Here is a 23,174-nt window from a genome sequence, read left to right as displayed (position 1 = left end):
TGTCATCTTGGCCAGAATTCACATCTTTACCGTTGTATAATTAATTTTGGTTTGATGCCACCCTACTTTCTCTCAGTTAGTGTTGTATAAGATTTAAATATTCCTTTGATGACAGGACACAACACAAAGCTACTTGAATAGTTCTGAAAGGTAGAAATCTTTGCTAACTATAGTTTCAAATGAGAGACAGCTGCTAGGCAGGGCCACACAGAAGGTTGCATGGGAACAGAGTGACAGCAAGCTGGAGCTGTAGGGAGCAATTTATATAGTTCAAGAAGGATGGGTTATCTAGATTTTGCAAGGACCTTGTTGATTGGATAATTTGAGTACTTTCAAGGGTTGGGAGGCATGGTTGTCTGGTATCTAATTCCAAGGTGACTGAAGCTGGTGTATAGTGGCCCAGAGTATGAAAGCTGATAAGGGAAGTAGTTCAAGGTGGAGAACTGATTGGTCTCTAGCCAGGGCCTCAAGACAACATTTTTTAAGAACTATATTACAGTTAGGCAAACTAGATATCCATATACTAGTTTTCCATCCCAGACTAAGCCTTTTCATGACACAGCTTGAATATCAGTGATGGAAGTCATTGTACTTAGATTTGACTCAGAAAATAAAAGCTGGAAATACAAAGATTGATCTCCATCAAAATAAAAAAGCTTCTTTGCACAAAAGGACAAAGTCAACACAGTGAAAAAACAGCCTATGGAATGAAAGAAAATTTTTGCAAATTTAATATGGAATTCATATTTATACCATATAAAGAACCCCTGCAACTCAATGAAAGAGGAAATAACCCAATTCAAAAATAAGTTTGAGGATGGATGCATTTACCCTGATTATACATTACATGATGTATACATGTGTCAAACACCATGTGCTACCCTATAAATATGTACAATTTTTATGTGTCTGTTAAAACATTTAAATAAAAGTAAACTAATAAATAAATAAAGTAAAAGTTACCAGTCATGAAAAAAAGTGAGTAAAGCACTTGGACGGACATTTCTCCAAAGAAATATTAATAATAATTATGGAAACACTAATTAAAACCAGAGAAATGCCACCTAATAGTTATTAAGATAACCACGAATGTGAATGGGATGGGAGAGGGGGTGGGAGATGGGATGGTTGTGGGTGGGAGGGAAGTTATGGGGGAAAAAGCCGCTATAATCCAAAAGTTGTACTTTGGAAATGTATATTTATTAAATAAAAGTTAAAAAATAAAAAGAAAAAGTAAAAATAAATAAATAAAATGAGGAAGGGCTTGAGGAAACAAACAAACAAAAAAGATAACCACTGTCACAAAAACCCCTACCAATGTTGGTGAGTATGTGCGGGAATTAGAAATTTGTGTGGCATTGGTTCAGTCACTAGGAAAACAGTGTGGCAGTTCCTCACAAAATTTAACATAGAGGGGATGGTGGTGTGGCTTAGCAGGTAAAGCCACGGACTGCAGTACTGGCATCCCATATGGGCACCAGTTCGAATCCTGACTGCTCTAATTCCAATCCAGCTCTCTGCCATGTCCTGGGAAAGCAGTAGAAGATGTCCCAAGTCCTTGGGCCTCTGTGCCTACGTGGAACACCCAGAAGAAGCTCCTGGCTCTTGGCTTCAGATCAGCCCAGCTCCAAGCATATTGGCCATTTGGGGACCAACAGTTGAAAGACCTCTTTCTCTCTCTCTCTCTCTCTCTCTCTCTCTGCCTCTGCCACCTCTGTAACTCTGCCTTTCAAATAAATGAATAAATAAACCTTTAAACAAATAACAATTTAAAAATTTAACAGAATTACCATATGACCCAACAGTTCCATTTCTGGGTATATATCAAAATAATGGAAAGTTGGGTATCAAAGAAACATTCTATACCAGTGTTTACAGCAGCATTATTCATAAAAATTAAAAAAATTGAAACAACACAAGTGTACATCAATAGCTACAGGGGTAGACAGAATGTGAGATGTAAATATAATTGAATTTTAATCAGTCTTGAAAGTAAGGATACTCTAACACATTCTGCAACATGGATGAACCTTGAAGATAATATGCTAAGATAAATGAACCAGTCCAAAAAGACTGCATGATTCCATATACAATAAGGTCTTTGTAATCAAATTCATAGAGACAAAAGACTAGAATGGTAGTTGCTATGGACTGGAGCCAGAGAAGGGTAGATTGGGAGTTATCATTTAAAAAGTATAGAATTTCAGGTTTGCAAGATGAAGAGTTTCTGGAGATTGGCTACTCAACAATGTGAATGTACTTAACATTAATTAAATGTATATGTAAAAATGGTTAAGATAGTAAATATCATGTATTACCAAAATTTTGAAAATATTTTAGAAACTGGCATTATTTTGTCAAGAATTAATTGCTATTATTATAATTATATTTTAACTGTGATATATGAGGAGACTTCAAAAACTATGAAAAATGGAATTAACAAGTAAGTTTGTTTGGCTGCAAAATGTGTAAAATCTATGCACAGTTTTTTCATAATATTTATTTTCATGAAATTTTGAAGCCCTCTAGAATTTAATTATATAGCTACTACTTTTATATCATACATTATAAATCTATGAATTTTATAAAACATAATTATTTTATTAAATATTTATGCTGCTATAATTCAGATGCCACTAAGGAAAAATCTGAATTAAGGGTTACATATTTAATGTTAAAGCATAAATAGAAATATCACTAAAATCTTCTTTCCTAAATTTTCTCCAGTATCAGTGACTCTGAAAAACTCTAGGTGAAAATTTATTGAGATCTAAAGACTATTACCAATTAAATGTAAAGCAGTGTGCTAATATTATTTATTGTACTATAATCTAGATAATATTTTTTTTGCTTTCAAACTTTTATTTAATGAATATAAATTTCCAAAGTACAGCTTATGGATTACAATGGCTTCCCCCCCATAACGTCCCTCCCACCCGCAACCCTCCCCTCTCCCCTTCCATTCACATCAAGATTCATTTTCGATTCTCTTTATATACAGAAGATCAGTTTAGCATACATTAAGTAAAGATTTCACAGTTTGCTGCCACACAGAAACATAAAGTGAAAAATACTGTTTGAGTACTAGTTATTGTGGGGAGCAACTCGGACTAGACTAAGTTACTGGAATTAACACTTATTCTATGCATCTGCTCTCCCACAATATGGCGCTGAGAAGGGAAACAGCTTCTACACAGCTGCCTCCAGTTCAACCAATAAACTGTAGGACCTACTCCTGATTGGAGGAGAGCAGCGTACTCAGTGTGTGGGTAGCAGAGTTGGGATTGGTGGAAGAGGACTATAAAGGAGGAGAGAGACAACATGCACCAGGAACATCTATCTGAAGGAACACCTGTGCAGCCCCCGAGAGAGCCGGCCGGCGGTGTGCCGCTCCCCTGCGGAAGTGGGGAAAGTGGCCAGGGGGAACCGCCCTTCCATGGAGGTGGAAGGGACAGTAGCCAACCCGGGAAGAACCAGCAGCAAACCTGGGGAGGGCCGAGCAGACGAAAGAGCAGCGCAGGGTCCTGTGTTGTTCCTCCACGAAGACGGGGAGCGACATAATGGTGCCGTGACTCGGATATGAAGCCTAGGCAGGGTTTAGTGTCCTTCCTCCACGAAGAGGGGGAGCGACAGTTATAGCATTAAATCTCAATGTACAGCACACTAAGGACAAAGATCCTACATGAGGAGTAAGTGCACAGTGACTCCTGTTGTTGACTTAACAAATTGACACTCTTGTTTATGGCCTCAGTAATCACCCTAGGCTCTTGTCATGAGCTGCCAAGGCTATGGAAGCCCCCTGAATTCACTGACTCTGATCATATTTAGACAAGGCCATGGTAGATAATATGTTTTTAAAATGAGGTGTTTATTATTTTTTGAAAATTCCATTGCCAGGGGCCAGCATTGTGGCATAGCAGATAAGGCACCAGTTGGAGTCCCAGCTGCTCCACTTCTGATCCAGCTCCCGGCTAATGGCCTGGGAAAGCAGCAGAGAATGGCCCAAGTGCTTGGGTCCCTACCACTCCCCATGGAAGCCCAAATGAACCTCCTGGCTTTGAACGGACCCAGCTCCAGCAGTTGAGGCCATCTGGGGAGTGAACCAGCACATGGATGAAATCTCTCGGTCTCTCTCTCTCTCTGTAACTTTGCCTTTCAAATAATAAATAAATCTTGAAAGAAAAAAGAAAGGAAGGGAAACTTCATTGCCAAAACACAGCTGGATCTATACAGTTTGTGCCAAAAGCATTCTGCCATCAGTAAGAAATGATATTATATAGGAACCTTATGATATATATAGGAACCTTAAAGAAATCAGAAGACAAATGTTAAGGTAATACTCATAAATTTCAGTCTTAAAAAGATGCCCAACATTCCTAGAAGACTAAGTGGTTTTCAGCAACATATTGAAACTGGTACATTTTGAATGGTTTCTGCTCTTTTACATGTTATTATATACACATATGTAATAAATATTTCCTAGCACATTTTGTTATTAAATACAATTACATAATTTATTTTGTTATTACACATATAGTAACATATTTATTTCCATGTAATAACGACTGCTTCCTGAGTCCTATTCTGTTTGCTTATATCTTTTTTAAGATTTTACTTATTTATTTGAGAGGTAGATTTACCAAAAGAGGGAGAGACAGAGAGAAATAGCTTCCATTCGCTGGTTCACTCTGCAATGGCTGGAGCTGAGTCTATCTGAAGCAAGGACCCAGGAGCTTTTTCTGGGTCTCCCGCATTGGTACAACACTTGGGCCGTCTTCTACTGTTTTCCCTGGCCATAGCAGAGAGGTGGATAGGAAGAGGAGTAGCTGGGACTCAAACCAGCGCCCATATTGGATGCCAGCACTGCAGGAGGAGACTTAGCCCACTATGTTACTATGTCTTCCCCAACCCCCAGAGGAAAGTTAGTTAAGCTTAGTATCCATGGAATTATTAATTAATTTTTGCTAAATTGGATTAAGAATTAAATGTTTATAGATAATAAAATTTTTGAAAATATCAATATTAGAAAATTTATTAAATAAAGTGAGGGTTGATTTAATGAAAGCAACCAAAATATACTCATTGGAATACATTTACCAACAGAATTCTGCAACATTGGTTCCCAACTGTGGCCAATTTTGCCTAAAGGGGGATATTTGGCAATATCTGGAGACATTTTGGGTTATCATAACTGGAGGTGGTATATGTGTGTGTGTGGGGGGGGGTGTTTACTACTGGCATATAGTAGGCAGAGGCCAAAGACACAGAAATATATCCTATGGTGGACAGGATAGTCCTCCAACAACAAAAAAATTATTTGACCCAAAATGTTGACAGTGCCTAGGTTCAGAAAAAAAAAATGTTCTAGAGGAGCTTCATGTTGCAATGTGAAGAGATTAGCATTCGTGGTCCACAATAAAGCTACTACAACATAACTTGGAAATCACTTCTGTTAACTACTGCACTGAGAGGATGAGTTCAACATTTTGGGAACTCAAAAGTCACACATAATGTGCAATCTCTTTGGCCTAATCATAAGGAGACCCTGCTTGGATCCTGACCATTAACACTCAAAAGAACCCACCAGAACAAGTTGCGAAGAACCAGGTGCCTAATGTCCTGGGTTTCCAAGGATGTTCTTCTGGTGCTATACACAACAGCTGAACTGCAGCGTACTTTAGTGTCCTGACTCAAACATGTAAAGGCCTGTGAAGATGGTGCCAGGAAGGTTTTGGCCTTCTTTGGAGATACACTATGGCTAGGTTGACGTTCACAGGCATGCCAAAGAGATCTGTGAGTTTTCCCACCAGAAGCCTGACTCCCCGGGGCTGATTATTATAGCCAAGCTAATGGAAGCCGTGGGCGACTTGCTTTCATCTGTACACATCACTGTCCTACAAATGGCCTTCGTTCTCTTCCTGAGCTGTCTTTATAGCGCCCTGCACATCAGCACTGAAGGACGCAATATTCCAACTAGTGTACAGTGAATACTTCGGCTCTGTGCAGAGCAAAGGAGCTGCTACATGCCATCCTATCACGTCAGAGACCGTGGCTATGTGCTCATGCCTGGCTTCCTGCCACCCCCTCCTTGTAGAGCACAGCAGGACGCCCTGCTTCTCCGAGGGCACCTCCACATCACCCGGGATGATTCGCTGTGTGCCCTGAACGAAGAGCGAAGGGCTCTGAGAGGAAGGATTGTGACCTGCTGTTTTAAAAGAGCTCGTCTTCTGTTTTTAAAGCATGCGGGATTATTGTGGCAAAGTTTACTGAGCAGAAATGAAAATACCATGTATTTTGAATCTTTGACTAAGTAAAGTGCTTCTTAAAGAAAGAGCATTAAGAGACAATCACCTCACTAGGATAATATTTACTACTTTGGGGCATAGTTGATGCTGAGACTATCCCCTAAATCTCCATTTTTAGCCTCCAAAACATTCATTCTTTCACCAGGAAAGTATATGTTTAAACACCAGCCAGTTCCACAATCTTGGGAAATTCCGGATCAGCTCTCTAGGCTTAAATAAAATGGTAAAAAGAGAGGAAACTAAAATTAGCAGAATCCTGTTGTATAGCATTCCCTCTGATTTCTGTCATGCTACTTCCTCCAACAAATGATAGTGATGTTGCCTAGGTTATAACTCCCACCAAAGACCGTTAGAATCCCTTTGTTTTTCCTTCTAGATTATTTTACATTTAGTTATATCACCATCCACACAATCATTCCAGCTAGATACTTGGGGCTCATTTTCGTCAACTTTATTCAGATGCGATTGACAAATAAAAATTATGTACATTTAAGTTACACAGTTTGATGTTTTAATACATGTGCACATGGTGAAATAATTATCACATTTATGGCATTTGATAAAATTCAACACTCTTTCCTATTAAAATCTCTCAATAAATTAAAAATACAAGGAAATTACCTCAAAATGATAAAGGCCATATAAAAAAGGCATAGCTAACATCATAGTCATCAGTGAAAAACTAAAAGCTTTTCCTCTAAGAGAAGCAACAAGGCAAGGGTGCCTGCTCTCACTATTTCTACTCAACATAGTACTGCCAGTTCTAGCCAGAGCAACTAGACAGGAAAGAGAAATAGACAGGAAAGAGAACTGGAAAGGAAGACAAGGCTCATCAATAAATCACTCTTTGTCCCAACAGACAATTATTTGTTACAGCATTCTGTCATCTAACCCTGCAAATATTTTGAATAAGCCCCTTTCTATTCATTCTCATAATAGCTCACTTCTTTCTACTTTCAAATTATAACACATCGTTATTATAACATCTGCCTAAGAATGCTTGTGGATGAGTAATGAAACCAAAAGAAAAATAAGAATGGAAGGAAAGATGGTGGGAGGAAGGGAAGGACAATGGAAAGTAGCATGTTCTTAAAAACTACATAAATGAAATACATGAACTCTGTTCCTTTTATATAAATAAATTCAAACTTAAAAATAATAAATAAAATTTAAAATAAAATAAAATTTCAAAAAAGTACAGTTCAACTATAGGTCCAGTTTTTTTAAAATAAGAATTAATTCCCCCTCATCCAAACTGTGTAAATTCATCCTGTAAAAAGTCACTAATGTTCAATTTAAAAAGTAATATTCCAAATAACTCAGCTTCTTAAAATGCTTCCAAAATTACAAAAATTACAAAAAATTACACTCTGTAATTTTGCTTTACAAAGACTTTTATTATAATATACTAATGCTCAAGAATATCTTCTTCCCAGTCTCTACCTCATCTTTTTCTTACCCCTATTCCATAACCAATGCTTACTCATGACATGATGCACTATACAGGACACTTTTTTTTGGAACTCCTCATCTTAAATGATGTTATAGCTGCTTCTAGGCATCCAGTAATACTGTGTGTACTCATTTGTGCTATTTTTGCTACAATTTACTATGTTTTTTATTATATATCATTTACCTTCACTATTTATTGCAGCAAATTCTAATTGGTACTCAACATGTGTTAATTGAATAAATCCTTAAATAAATGAAAAAAAAGAAGGAAGAGGGAGAGGAAAATAAAAGAAAGAGAAGAAGGGGGAGAGGGAGGAAGGGAGGGAGGAAGGCAGGCAGGAAGGAAATCTGTTGTAAGCTGTTTTCCATGTCTGAGTCTCATTTCCCTCATTTGTGAGGTCTCTTCAGTCTCATACCCTACCGTTTGAGTGAGAATGGAAGAAACTCTAACAATAGGTTGACATTCTGCCTTTTGTCCTGCAAATGTCCTATGTCCAGATGTGGCAGAGATCTTCATCCATCAAACCAGATGGTTGACTATGGTAGTATGTTAAACATTTGTATTCAAAATGCTGATTTCTAAGATCAGGACTTTCCCAACTGTTACTTTTTTCTGGCCCTTTGACTGAATAGCAGTAACACTTTTTATGGCAGGCATATTTGCTTCTGAAATGTATTGTCCAGCTATATTCCACTTTAACTTGCAAATTGGGCACTATGCTTGCAAGGAGAAATGTTTCTAGTCCTCACAGCTCTGTAGCCAGGTCTTCTTTTATTCAGGAGGTAATGCATTGGTCCCCTGCGGCCAGAGAGAGGGAAAGTCGAACACTCAGGGCTTCTGTTTCATGCCCAAGCTTCCACTGTTAGAAAATATGCAGTCTCACAGCTTATTTATTGCCAACCACAGCCTTTATTATGCATTTTTCTATCTTCATAGAAAAGATAAATATAAATAAAACAGCAGATAAAAAGAATGTAAAACAGCATGACACAGATAATCTAAATGAAAAAAATGAAATCAGGAATTCTGAGAGTGGAAATGAGATATAAATGTCATTTCTGTTTTTGAAGAATCCAATTATACATTCTGTTTTTATACTAGATATAATATAAAACTATAAACCTGCTTTAAATCCACAAAAGCAATAAGATTTAAACATCAAGGCTGGCAGTCTCATTAAATAGTACATTTACCCATCCTCAAGATTGCTTCAGAGATGACCAAAAAAATGTATTTCTAACCAACCATAGAAATTTCTGGTCTCTAACCTCTTCTCTGGAAACTCTACAGGCCACAATCTCTCTGTTTGAGAAATCCAAGAAATTAAGCTTCAAGAACGAATCTCATCATCACCATCATCATCATCACCATCCAACACTTATTTAACCGAATTTCAGAGGACTAAAAGATAATATGATTTTTTAAATCCCCTAACTATTGCAAGTTCTTCTATTTTCAGAATCTGAGAGCAGCCTTTAGAAAGAAATTCATTAGGACTGCTAATTTCCAGTTTTGACTAATTAAGAGATTCACAGTGAAGGTAGAAGTAACAATGAAATTATTTCAAGATACATAAGGAGATATGAAAATTTCTTGAATTAGATAACAGTGAACTTAACCACACTTGATGATCTTACTGAGTGCCCAGTAGTTCTTTTAAGAACTGGAGGCAATGAAAAATTAATATACTCTTCTGATTTGAAATTAAATGTTCTTTACAAACATTAATAATTGAGTCTTGGACTATAAGAAACACTAAATGGTGCATTGTAAGCAAATATAATTACAGGTATATATGTGATAATAGAAAAATTTAAGCAAGCAAGAAGAAAAGCTTTTGGTAGTTGGTTAAGAATTCTACATGTGGATAGAGAGTTGTTAAGGTAGTATATTCATATTTCAGCCAGAATCACAGAAGAAGACAAAGAGTGAGAGCAAGAATGAGAGTGAGTGTGATTGTTAATATAAAAATATTGTGGAGGCCGGTGCTGTGGTGTAGCTGGTAAAGCCTCTGCCTGCAGTGCCAACATCCCATATGGGCACCAATTTGAGTCTTGGCTGCTCCACTTCCAATCCAGCTCTCTGCTATGGCCTGGGAAAGCAGTAGGAGATGGCCCAAGTCCTTGGGGCCCTGCACCCACATGGGAGCCCTGGAAGAAGCTCCTGGCTCCTGGCTCCTGGCTTCAGAATGGCACAGCTCCGGTGGTTGTGGCCATCTGGGGAATGAACCAGCAGATGGAAGACCTCTCTCTCTCTTTCTGCCTCTGCCTCTCTGTAACTCTGCCTTTTAAATAAATACATTTTATAAAAAAGAATATTGTGGTTTTCTCTAAAACTTAAAATTAACATATTATACATTAAATATATTAAAACAGAACATTAAAGATTCCTTTTAAGAAAAAAATGACCTCACACATAACACATAATACAGTAAGCTATGAAAATGAAAATAGAATTTAACAGAAAAAGATTTTTAAGAAAGAAATTATAAATATAATTTCAAATTTAATTGACCATCTAAAATTGATGTGGGAGGACTATTCTCTTTATGACAAGTAAAGCTGCTCTTAAGCAAATTTTGATAAAAGTCATTTCAGAAATAATTTGAGGTCAAAATCCTTTATACAAAAATGAATACACACAATTTAAATCAAAATGTTATTTTAAAAGTAACTCTAAGACACTTACAGTCAAATAACAGATTATAAGACTGGTGAAGATTTGAACATCATCCTAACATAAAGTAATTGGGAAGAGATTAAAATTAAAATATAATTCTTTTATATCATTTTTTATTGGGCCCTTATTAAGTTGTTGGCAAAGGATTATGTAAAAATGTAAAAGTGGGGCCAGCCTTGTGGCACAGCAGGTTAAGCCACTGCCTGCAACACTGACATCCCAAATGAGCACCAGTTGGAGCAAAGGCCTGACTGCTTGGGTAGCTGCCATTTACGTGAGAGACCCCAGTGCAGTTCCTGGCTCTTGGCTTAGGTCTGGCTCAGCCCCAGCCATTAGGCCATTTGGGGAGTGAACCAGTAGATAGAAGATCTCTCCCTCCCTCCCTCTGGTTAGGTTTTAGGGATAAGATTCAAAAAGTCACTTTCCATTCTCTTAGTTTCTCTGAATATTCACTACTTATCCTTCTCAGGATATTATTTAGTCAATCATTTTAAAAACTTTATTAAATATAACATATAATGTGTATAAGATATATTGAGCACACAATGCGTTTTGATTATACAGTCCTCAAGTTGGTTCAACCTGTGATTTTTTGATTATATAATGGTGGGAAAATGATACATATTCAGTGGAAACCACAAGTCAAATTTTGAATTTTGATCACTTCCTGGGCTGGCAAGCAGTATTATACTCTTCAGATGCTGGGCAGTGGTACCCAGCCACAGCTCCCAGTTAGCCATATGATCTTGACCATGAACAACCAAAGCTCTACAATGTGCAGTGTGGCTGAGCCAGAATGTCTGGTGGGTTAGATGTATTAAATGCATTTCGGACTTGTGATACATTTGATTTATAGCAGGTTTATCAGACATGACCCTATCTTAAGTCAAGTGGCATCTATATTTGTATAGGATAATATCATTTTCCTTCTTGTGTTTCAATATCATAATTGTTTTCATTATTATATCATTATTTTTAAAAATCTAGAATGGTCTTTCCATCATCAGTGGAAAGTCAAACCAACCATGTTTGACAGATATTTTTTGAATATTCTTTAAATCTTGTGTGGTACATTTAGATTATGTCACTTTTGTTATAAAAGGTATTATTGAGTTTGATTTATTCTTCATGGTGAAATTTGAATATATATGCTGTGACATGTAGCATGGAGAAAAGTCCATGGCCACAGCTTGCAAAATGCTCCACTGTGCTGTTGATTGTTTTGAGTATGCCTATTATTTTGAAGAAATAAATAGAACATTTTAGAATACTTCCTTATGAAATATTATGAGTAAAGAGGCAATAGCTTTTTTTAAAAAAAGTAAAGAATCTATGAAACAGTATCAATACAAATATACTGAATGTAAACTAATTAGTATAATTGATGCTGAGCTAGAGTAATGAAAAGGACAGCTCTGAGCATTGATGTGTTTGTAGAATTCACAGGACATTAGTGCAAGTCATTTTAAAATAAATAGTATGTAGACAATTAAATAGTTGTAATTGTGATTAACGTTTTAAAATAGAGGCTTTGCAAATGCTGCTTGGGAAGTCAGGTCCCACATTGGAGTGCCCAGGTTCAAGTTCTGGTTCTGCTTCTGATTCTAGCTTCCTGCTGATGCACTCCATGGGAGGCAGAAAGTAATGGCTCAAATGGTTGGGTCCCTGCCACCTGAGCATGAGGCCCTGGGGTTGAGTTCCAGGCTCCTGGCTGTGGCCTGGCTCAGCCCTGGTTATTGTTGGTATTTGGGGAGTGAATGAACAGATGGGGATTTACTCTCTCCATTCTTTCCCTTTGTCTTTTTGTCTTTCAAATAAAATGAAAATACATTTAAAATATTTTGAAAAAAAATGTTAAAAAATAAAATGTGGTGATTGAGAGACCTGCACCTGGATCAAGGCACAGCTATTTTAGGCTAGGCCTCCATCTTGTAACTCGGACCTGACCGGCTCCTGAACCCTGAGCCAAAAGTTCCTGAAAGAAGCAAAATAAACTCCCCTAGCAACAGCCAATCAGCAGATAGCAGGGAAGTATCTAAAGTTCCAGGTGTCTTTTCAGGCAGTTAAGGTGATTGATAACATTCCGAAAACCTGCAGTTTGGCACATGCACCCTAGCGACTCGGGCCCTATACTTTAGCCAACCCCAAAAGCCATCCAACCACTTTTACTAGGTCCACTCCTGCCGCTGGATGCACTAATCAATTTTAAGAGATGTTCCTTAAATTCCCTGCAGAATGAGATGATTTGCTGAATGGTGCCATACTGTATAGAATGTCTCTGAAAACCCTATATAAACCCTGCAAAGGAAACGGGAGGAGTCCTTGTCAGAAGACCGCTGCGTCGGTTGGAGGCGTGGACCCTAGCTCAAGCTTGAACGATAAACCTCTTTGCTTTCGCATCACCAAAGTCTCTCATGGGGTTAATTGAGTGTGATCCGAGTCCAGTCTAACATGTTATGGACAAATTAAATGTGGAGACTTGTCTCATTCTGGACATGAAGGAAAAGTCAGAACTCATATGGTTGGATGTAAGAGAAGAATAGCACATGAGGTTAAAATGAAAATATTAATCAGAAACAAGGTGACCCTGCATGTCTGCACCATGCAAATTCTCTCTGAGCTGACCAAATTGTCTAGGAACTCCTTCTTTTCGGAGTTCCTGAAATGGAGTATTGATCTTCAAATTTATTCACTATGGCACAGCAATGCACTCAGAAGACGCTCTTAGAAAATCTCAAAATGAATGAATCCTCTTGTTCTAAATCTTTTGAGTCCGTAATCAGGTGCAATTGCTCTTTCTACTCTCCACTCTTATTTCCATTAGTCACTATTGGGTTTCCTCTAGTAGCTAACTTGCGAAACTTAAAAAAAAATTGCGCTATTTCAAGTCTTAGGGAGATAAAATGTGTAACTTGAATTTGCTTACAGTTAGGGGGGCACACACTGCTCATTGGAAGATTCTATTTTCTGACTGAAATCCATATCAGAAATTATTCTAACAATTAAAGTTTAAAATAGCATAGTTCACTGTACGTTGACCAAGATGGCCTTAAAGTTTCTCCCAGTCTGATTGAACTTTAGACAGGTATTTTCCTGACTGTAGGCCCCAATCTCCTATTCTTAGAGTATTCTCTTCTGAAAGCTTTCAATTGTAAATTCTTTCTCTGGCTCTTTGATATGTAAATTTTGTACAAACTGGGAATGTCTTTCTCAAAAATTTGGGAATCATCCCTTTGAAATATAATCATCAAGCAACAAAGAGTCAGGCCAGCTATGGGGCCCAGCTGCTAACGTTGCTGCCTGGAGCTCCTGCTTCCTCTATAGGCACTGGTCCAGGTTGCTCCACTTCCTATCCAGCTCCCTGCTAATGGCCTGGGAAAAGCAGCAGAAGATGGCCCATGGGTTCAGACCCCCACCAACCCCTGGCCCAGCCCCTGCCAACTGTTGAGGCCATCTGTAGAGTGAACCAGACTGCGGAACATCTGACTTTCCCTCTCTGTAAATATGACTCTTTTTTTTTTTTTTTTTTTTTTTTTTTGACAGGCAGAGTGGATAGTGAGAGAGAGAGACAGAGAGAAAGGTCTTCCTTTGGCCATTGGTTCACCCTCCAATGGCCGCCGCTGCCAGCGCGCTGCGGCCGGTGCACCGCGCTGATCCGATGGCAGGAACCAGGTACTTATCCTGGTCTCTCATGGGGTGCAGGGCCCAAGCACTTGGGCCATCCTCCACTGCACTTCCGGGCCACAGCAGAGAGCTGGCCTGGAAGAGGGGCAACTGGGACAGAATCCGGCACCCCGACCGGGACTAGAACCCGGTGTGCTGGCACCGCAAGACGGAGGATTAGCCTAGTGAGCCGCAGCGCCGGCCATGTAACTATGACTTTCAAATAAATAAATCTTTATTTACCTTTTGTTTCAGGACAGTTAAGTTTAATCTTTCTCCTCTATTGTAAAAATCTTGAATACAATCTTCCTTTCCTGGTTAAATGGCCCCAGCCAATTTTTCTTTTAGAGTGTAGAAAACTTCCTTGATGTTATGAAGAATAAGATGAGTTGTTGCAGTAATACTAGGGACCATAATCAAGGTTAAGGCAAACACATCAAGGAATGCAATGCTTTTCATAAGGAGAAATTACATAGATCTCATGATTAAATTCTATCCTTGGAAAACCCAGTAAATTCTACCCAATCAGAGCTGTGAAACAAAGGTAACACCTCAGTATACATTTCACAGGGCTAGGCCCCAAGTAACTTTTTGTTCTGTTTTGTTTTTTTTTTACCTTTTGATATTTAGAAGGGGAAACCAACTGCTTAACTGTTATCCCAATTCATTAAGAAGGAAATAGATATTGATGTCTGTCGCTCCCCCATCTCGCAGAGGAACGACACTAAACCCTGCGCTGTTCTTTTGTCTGCTCGGCCCTTCCCGGGTTTGCTGCTGGTCCTTCCCGGGTTGGCTGTCGACCCCTCCACCTCCGTGGAAGGGCGGCTCCCCCTGCCACTTTCTCCGCTTCCGCGGAGGAGCGGCACACCGCCGGCCGGCTCTCTCGGGGGCTGCTCAGGTGTTCCTTCAGGTGTTCCTGGTGCATGTTGTCTCTCTCCTCCTTTATAGTCCTCTTCCACCAATCTCAACTCTGCTACCCACACGCTGAGTACGTTGCTCTCCTCCAATCAGGAGCAGGATCAGCTCCTGCAGCTTATCAGTCAAATTGGCGAGAGGCAGCTGCGTAGAAGTTTACTCCTCCCCAGCGCCATATTGTGGGAGAGCAGATGCATAGAGTAAGTCTTAATTCCAGTAACTCAGTCTAGTCTCAGTTGCTCCCCACAGATGTCTAGTTTTGTTATGATCACATGAGTTTGTATACTAGAGTCTGTAGATTAGCAGTATACAATAACACTTTCTAAAATGATGGAAATATTCTAAGGCAGTGAACTCTAGCTGTATGTGGCTATGAGGCATATAAAATCTGGCAGGGAAATCAAGGAATGGAAATTTCATCTTTATTCTGAGATAATTTTTAGTGAAATGTAATTAACCACAGGGGGCTAGTAACTACTGTACTGGATAGTGCATTAGATAATATCAATCGTAAATCTATCTTATTGCAAATAGATGAGAGCTTGCAAGGAAGTCAATTATACAAAGTAGTTTGCAATATTATCATAAAGAAAAATGAGATGCAGGCCCACCTAGATCAGATTTTCCAGTATCAGCATGTTGACATTTGGGTTGGATAATTCTTTGTTATACATTTGGATGTGTGCATGCATACCAGAGAAGGATTGTCTTGTGCATTCTCCTGGTCTTCATCCCCTAGGTGACAAAAGCACCTGTCTCCCTCACTTAGGACAACAAAAATGACTTCAGACAAACAAGACTGGGAACAGAAGAGGGAATAGGAAGAGGGGTGGCAGTGTGGGTGGGAGGGCAGGTATGGTGGGAATAATTACTATGTTCCTAAAGTTGTATTTATGAAATGCATGAAAATAAATAATTTTTTTTTAAAAAAAGAGCACCCTCTAGACCACTACCTTTAAGTCTGACTATTCCTGGTGGAATATTGGTCCTTCTTTAGGCAACCTGTCTCCAAGATTACCCGAATCAATTAAAGATGCTCATTGACAATGCCCTGGGCTATCTTAACATATGACTGTTTAGTCTAGGGTGGAGAGGAAATAGTGTAAGGGGGGCAAAGGAAGCAAAGGACTAATTCCATTATAGACACGTTTTAAGAAGACTAAACGTTAAATTAGATACTTTGAGTTCTTGCACTTTAGACTGTGCAATATGACCTGGTCTATTTTTCCTAATGTGTTTGATCACTTATAATTACCATTCATTTAAAAAATTTCTAACATCATATTATTTTGGCACATTTAATTTAATAAGTATTTAAATAGCACTTTAAAATCTCCCCCAAATGAGACAAGAATAGAAATAAAAATCTATTCCAAATCTGTCTGGGGTCAGAGTCACATTTACAACCTCATATGACAGCAAATTAGCTCAGTACAACTGAAGAAGGAAAAAGTATGGTGGCAGCAGCCAGTGAGGGTGAGGCTCTATAGGCATAGTACCGAATACAAAATGTCTGGAAGCAACAGTCACAGTCCTGGAAAGAGAAGTCTTAGAATCCACAATGTGGATTCTAGTCTGATCTGGGGTACTCCAGCTCTGAATTTTCTAATTTAATTGTACATGTAAAGGCAAATTCTATCTGGGTTCTTCATCTTTGATTTAGCACTGAGAATAAAATGAAATGCTGTATTTGTAGCATTACAAACACGACCAGATAATTACCTCTTTACAAGCTTGCTGATGTAGTCCTGGCTGCAATAACTTACAGTTATATTGATAATGAAGATCTACAACAATATAATAACCACCCATGATTCTTCATGGTACATAGTACATATTCATTTTCAACATGATATTTTTCACTTAAAAATTCTGACTCCAGCCTACCACGTCTGAATCAAATACACACACTATCATTTATCAATGTGTTAGTGTCTTTATTTTTTCAGTTGAAATATACTATGTTTTTGGAATAAGAGAAATATTCGAAAATGTTCATTGAAAACATATATGATGAAAAATTATGTATGGATTTCAACATTTTTACATTAAGCTTACTTTTAAATTTTCCATGAACTTTTAAAAGTACTCTATGAAAAAATAGGCAAAAATTAGGTAAAATAAAATTACTCAGACACAGAGGACTAATAATGAACCAAACACACAGAGGGCTAATAATGCATGCAAAAGGAAATTGTTCAACTGGCCTAGGAGAGAAGCCACTTTAAGGAGACACTCAAATGGGTCCTGAATGTTATCAAGTTGTCAGCAAGGAGGTAAAGGACTTTTCCTTCAAGCCTAGCCTCTGGCAGCCAATGCCTTTTCAGAGTGAATACTCATGGAGGGTGGAGTCACAGCAAGATGTAACTCAAACAGTGGTCTGAAGCCACTGATGTTTATCATCCCAGAAGGTGTATTATCTCAGCTCCCAGATGCCAACCTCTGAGGGAAAAGTCCTGAACCCAAACTATCTCTTTTGCATATCAGTACACAGTTGTCTATGTGATTTGTCAGTCCACCAATGTAAGGTGACTCTCAGCCAGTCACTTGGCTCAGTTACAGCTGTGTTACAAGAAAAAGCTCAAAATGGAGCTGGTTCCATGAAAGCATAGTCGCATTCATTGTAATTGAAATACCAATTCACTTAGATTCACAAGAATCATAACATGGCAAGTCACCACAACACCTGGGTCTCCTGGAGGAAGTTGGAAACCTTGTAGGAACTAGAGCCACGGAGGAGAATCAGCAGCTGCTGAACATGCCTCCTTGGCAGGAAGAGGTGAAAAATACCCTTTCTGCTTCCCTATTCTGACAGTGTTACCCGGTTACAGAAGCCAGGTGACAATGTAATCTACAAGTATCTCTCCTAGGGTCAGCCCCCAAGTGGCACAAATTGGAAAAAGGAGAGGAATATACATGTGAACAAGTTCTTTTTTAACTTGACGATCTTGCAAAGCCAAATCAAATTGGAAGCCCCATGTGAGAAACTCTGTAAAACTGCAATGCCTAATGCAAAAAAAAGAATTTCACTTAAACATTTCAAAGACTAAGGCCTATGCTCTAGGTAAAACACCTATAAACTGAAGAGCTTTTATCTCAGCACTTTCAATGTAGAAAGACTTAGCCTGACTTGAAATAATTGGACTTGATATTATCTCTTATAATACAGGAAATCATCAAGAATTCCCTGCACAGAATACATCTATGAAAGATTTAAAACTCATTTTATTTCTAATTATTTTCTTCTTTTTGACTTGGTGAATTTTTCATTTTTTAAAAGATATGGAATAGTAATGAAATGAGATGTAGATAGATGCATGTAAAATATAGTTTCATCACTTACGTTGCTACAGATGCTAGTTGATCAAAATTTTCAAGTATTATCAGTATGGTAAAATATACAACAGAACACAATTGTGGTGGGCATTGTTAGAGGTCTCACAGCATCCATTCCTCATTTTCTGAACCCTAAAAGTATCCTGATTTAGGTGAAACATTTAATCATTTAATGCTCTTATTACAGAAACCTGGGGTGGGAAAACTCCCTCCATTCTAACAGGCACCAGAGCTAGTGGAGGATCAGTTTCTTACACCAGCGGGCTCAGCTGGAATCATTTCCTGAGAACGGAGCAACAATCCCAAGTTTCTCACAATATTTATAGGTTCATCAGTGTCATACCTTAGCTATTACAGCATTGGTGAGTTTAAATTGCAGCCTACGTGACTTGGGACCACATTTCCAATGGTCGGTGGGCCTAGTATGTTTGTTAAAGAGATACCAGGGACAGATTTATTAGGACAGCTTTATGGCTGGAGTTTACAGAAGCAGAACTTAGGACTTCTTCCCTCCATAGACAAGATAACAGTGGGCAGCTGCTTCACTACTTAATTGCATGCAGCCACTTTTCAAGGTCTGTGTTGGGAGGAAGGGTCGGCTTTTCTTTCTTTGTCTCTGGTTGCAGCCATATTTCCTCTATACTCTGATTCTATGTGCCTGAAGGGAAACTGATCCCACAAATCTCAGAGGTGCAAGCTTGATTGGACCGAGCTAATTGGTACATATTATTTGCTGCAGACTGGAAAAAAATGGGCAAGTGATATAAATTGATAATGCCAAACCGTCTTAAGTCAATGAACCAAGTGTGTGTGTGTGTGTGTGTGTGTGTTTATTACTTCCCAACCTTGTAACATTTACACATTCTTAACTATGTGTATATTATTTTAAACATTTAAGATGCTAATAAATATTAAGAAAATCCCCACATAAAAATCTGTATGCTATATCTATTCATCATCTCATGTAACAAGATCTGACCTGTAGTATTATTTTTATTAAATGTTTATTCTTTATTTTTATCTATCAGATACGCAATAGCAGGAAGTTGTATCAGAAGTGGGATAGACAAGACTCAAGTCTGCACTCTGGTATGGGTCAGGTGTCCTAAGCAGTGGCTTAATCAGCTGTGCCAAATTTGGTTTTAACAGAATTTTAGCTTAATGAAAGGATTTGTACCATTTCACTTCATATTTTAGCGTTGAAAACCAAATTTTCTTTATATTTGAATTGATCATTATTCCTCTTTGTATATGTCCAAGACACACACAAGTAAGTCAACTTTTGCTTCAGGAATGTTAACAAAATACATTTGACAAATTTTAGAATTCAGCTTAAGATTGTAGTAGTATGATACATACTAGAGCAAAAGTTCTTAATTATCTTAGAATCATTAACTGTTTCTTAAATCATTTCGCATTTTATTCAATGTGCAAGTAGTAATAATTTATATTTACTGGATACACTATGATGTTTTGATGCACAAAGACGTACACAAACTAGGGAATAATTAAACCAAGTTAACTAACATACTCATCGCCTCACTTACTTATCGATTTTTGTGATAAGGACATTTAAAATCTACTCTTTCAGCAATTTTGAAATATGAAGTACATTATTATTAACCATAATCTTCATGTTGTGCAATATGTCACTAAATTCTTTTTATTAAATATAATGAAAGGCACTGACTGCTTCCCATGTAGGAACACCATACAATACAACAATGCATACAGAATTTGAACAACCCTTCTGATTTCTCAGACTGAGTGATGTCAATATCTGATACAGGTATCATTTATTCATTAGGAAAATATAGTTGAAGAAATAAAACTCACTGATGTTAATGAGCATCATTTATGACATTTTAAATAGAGCTAACAGATATCTCTATTCTTCAGTGGGGAAGAATCTATCTTCAAGTTTTTGATTTGAAATGTTGGCTTGGAGAAATGAAATATTGCTTCAGAGACAACTATACTGTCGCTCCCCGTCTTCGTGGAGGAACGACACAGGACCCTGCGCTGTTCTTTCGTCTGCTCGGCCCTTCCCGGGTTTGCTGCTGGTTCTTCCCGGGTTGGCTACCGTCCCTTCCACCTCCGTGGAAGGGCGGTTCCCCCTGCCACTTTCCCCACTTCCTCGGGGGAGCGGCACACCGCCGGCCGGCTCTCTTGGGGGCTGCACAGGTGTTCCTTCAGATAGATGTTCCTGGTGCATGTTGTCTCTCTCCTCCTTTATAGTCCTCTTCCACCAATCCCAACTCTGCTACCCACACACTGAGTATGCTGCTCTCCTCCAATCAGGAGCAGGTCCTACAGTTTATTGGTTGAACTGGAGGCAGCTGTGTAGAAGCTGTTTCTCCCTTCTCAGCGCCATAGTGTGGGAGAGCAGATGCATAGAATAAGTGTTAATTCCAGTAACTTAGTCTAGTCCGAGTTGCTCCCCACACTATACACTCATTCATTCTAGTGTTCCTGAATGTGTGACTTGAATATGTTTTATTGCTGGATTTATTTTATTTTTGCGTATTTAATGTTAGAACTTTTCAAAGATATTCATCTTGTATATATTAATATGTGATGTATGTAAAAGAGTGTGTACTTAAATGCCCTGATGGAGGAGAGAATTAATTTGCATTCATCACACCTACAACAAATAGTGTGTGTGGGTTGCATTTGGAAATATTGTATAAAATTTTTTCAAGTATCTAATAATAAAACTGCACACTGATACAGACATCAAGGTCAAGTTAACAATATGCAAAGCACATAAGTATGCCATTAGCAAGTCAGAAATTTAAGTTTTGACATCTGTAACAAAATTTGGAGAGAAGTAGGCATTTAGCCTAGCAGTTAAGAAGCTGTTTAAGAGTGCCTGGGTTCAATCCCAGCTCCAGGTCCCAATTCCAGTTTCCAGCCGATGCAGATCCTGGGAGGCAACAGGTCATGGCTCAAGTCGTTCTTTCCCTAACACCCATGTGTGAGACCTAGACTGAGTTCCCACCTCCTGGCTCAGGCCTCAATCCAGCTCAGGTTGTTGTGGATATTTGGGGACAAAATTAGCAAATGGGAGATTTTTCTGTTTCTGTTTGTCTTTCTATCTCTTAAATAAATATTTTAAATTTAGGATAATTTGATAAATTTTGTCTCTGTTTTATAAGCAAATGTGCTCATTTTTATACACAGGGCTTCTTTGTCAAGGTGATTAGCATTGAAAAATAGAATATTCCATATATAAGGGTACTTCATAAAGTTCGTGGGAAAATTGAATTAAAAAATAAGTTTGGGGAAGGTGTATGGCCTACTCGTTAAGCCGCCAGTTAAGATGTTTGCATCCCATGTAAGGGTGCCTGGGTTTGAGTCCAACTCCACTCCAGCATCTAGCTTACTGCAAATATGGACCCTGGGAAGCAGCAAGTGAATGGTCAAATACTTGGGGCCCTGCCATCCACATAGGACAGCTGAACTGAGTTCTTGGTTTTAGGCTTCAGCTTGGATCAGCCCAGTCTATCTCTCTTTCTCTCATAAAATAGCTACATAGAAGATTTACAAAATACATTCATTTTCATGCAAAAATTGAAGTAGCTGTAGCTTTTTCATAATATGTGCGTTCCTTGAGCCTTTTGAAGACCCTAGTATACATGGATTTCAAAAATTTGCCTCCAAATGAATTTATCTTTTTGAAAAGATATATTTTATTTATTGGAATGGCAGAGAGAGAGAGAGAGAGAGAGATGTTCCATCTGTTGGTTCACCCCCACAATGGCCATAGGAACTCCATCTGGGTCTCCCTTATAGATGGCAGAGGCCCAAGTACTTGGGCCATCTTCTGCTGCTTTTCCAGGTACATTAGTGGGGAGTTGGATCAGAAGTGGAGAAACTGAGACTTTAACCAGAGCTCCAGTATAGGATGCCAGCATCACCAGTGGCAGCTTAACCTGCTGTTCCACAATTCCGGCCATAAGCTTATCTTTAAATTCCATTTTCCATGAGCTTTTTAAAGTACCCTCTTATGTTCTGTATATATGGTATTTTATGTGTATATACATACACACGCACACAATCAATCAATCAATCAATCCACACTAGGAATTTTAATTGTCAAAAACTCTCCTCCTAAGCTTTTGAACTGCTCATATTATTTGCACATATACTTTTGTACTGGTTTGACCTTAAACTATTTTGAATAAGAGAAGCAAACCTTTTGACTTTGTATTCCATAATAGGTAGTTAAAATGTGTTAGGTAAACAAAGTCTTTACCTTAAAAATAAATGGAAGAAAAGGGAAAAAAAAAAACCCTTTTCCTTGAGATAGAAAATTCTTTGTTGCTTTTGCAGCATGGTTGTATAACATGAACCTCAATAATAAAAATAGTAATGATAAATCTGACTAATTTGTCTATATTGTATCAACAAGTGAACGATTGGAAATAAACACAAGCAGGAAAAGTAACTGCTATTTTGTCCATTCAACAGCATTCCATTTCTTATGATTTAGGAAATTGTACAGAAATGATAAAAATAGTAAAATTGTTCAAAATTCTAAACTATTCTTATTTAATGCTAGTTTAGTTTCTTAGTATTCAATTTCCTTTTAAGAAGGGATGGAGAAGGAATAATTTAAGCTATTCAAGAGAAAGGCTGTCAGTACTATTTGAAATGGCAAATAAAAATTGTATTTATGATATACAGCACTATGTTTTGATACATGCATGCATTATGGAATTAGTGAATTATTAAATTAAATCAATTAACATTCCATCACTTCACATAGTTGCCATTTATTGCAGAAAGAACATTTGAAATCTAATCTCTTAGTGATTTTC

The sequence above is a fragment of the Oryctolagus cuniculus genome, chromosome X (assembly GCF_964237555.1).
Source record: "Oryctolagus cuniculus chromosome X, mOryCun1.1, whole genome shotgun sequence".
Lineage (NCBI taxonomy): Eukaryota > Metazoa > Chordata > Mammalia > Lagomorpha > Leporidae > Oryctolagus > Oryctolagus cuniculus.
This window is presented reverse-complemented; position numbering follows the sequence as displayed.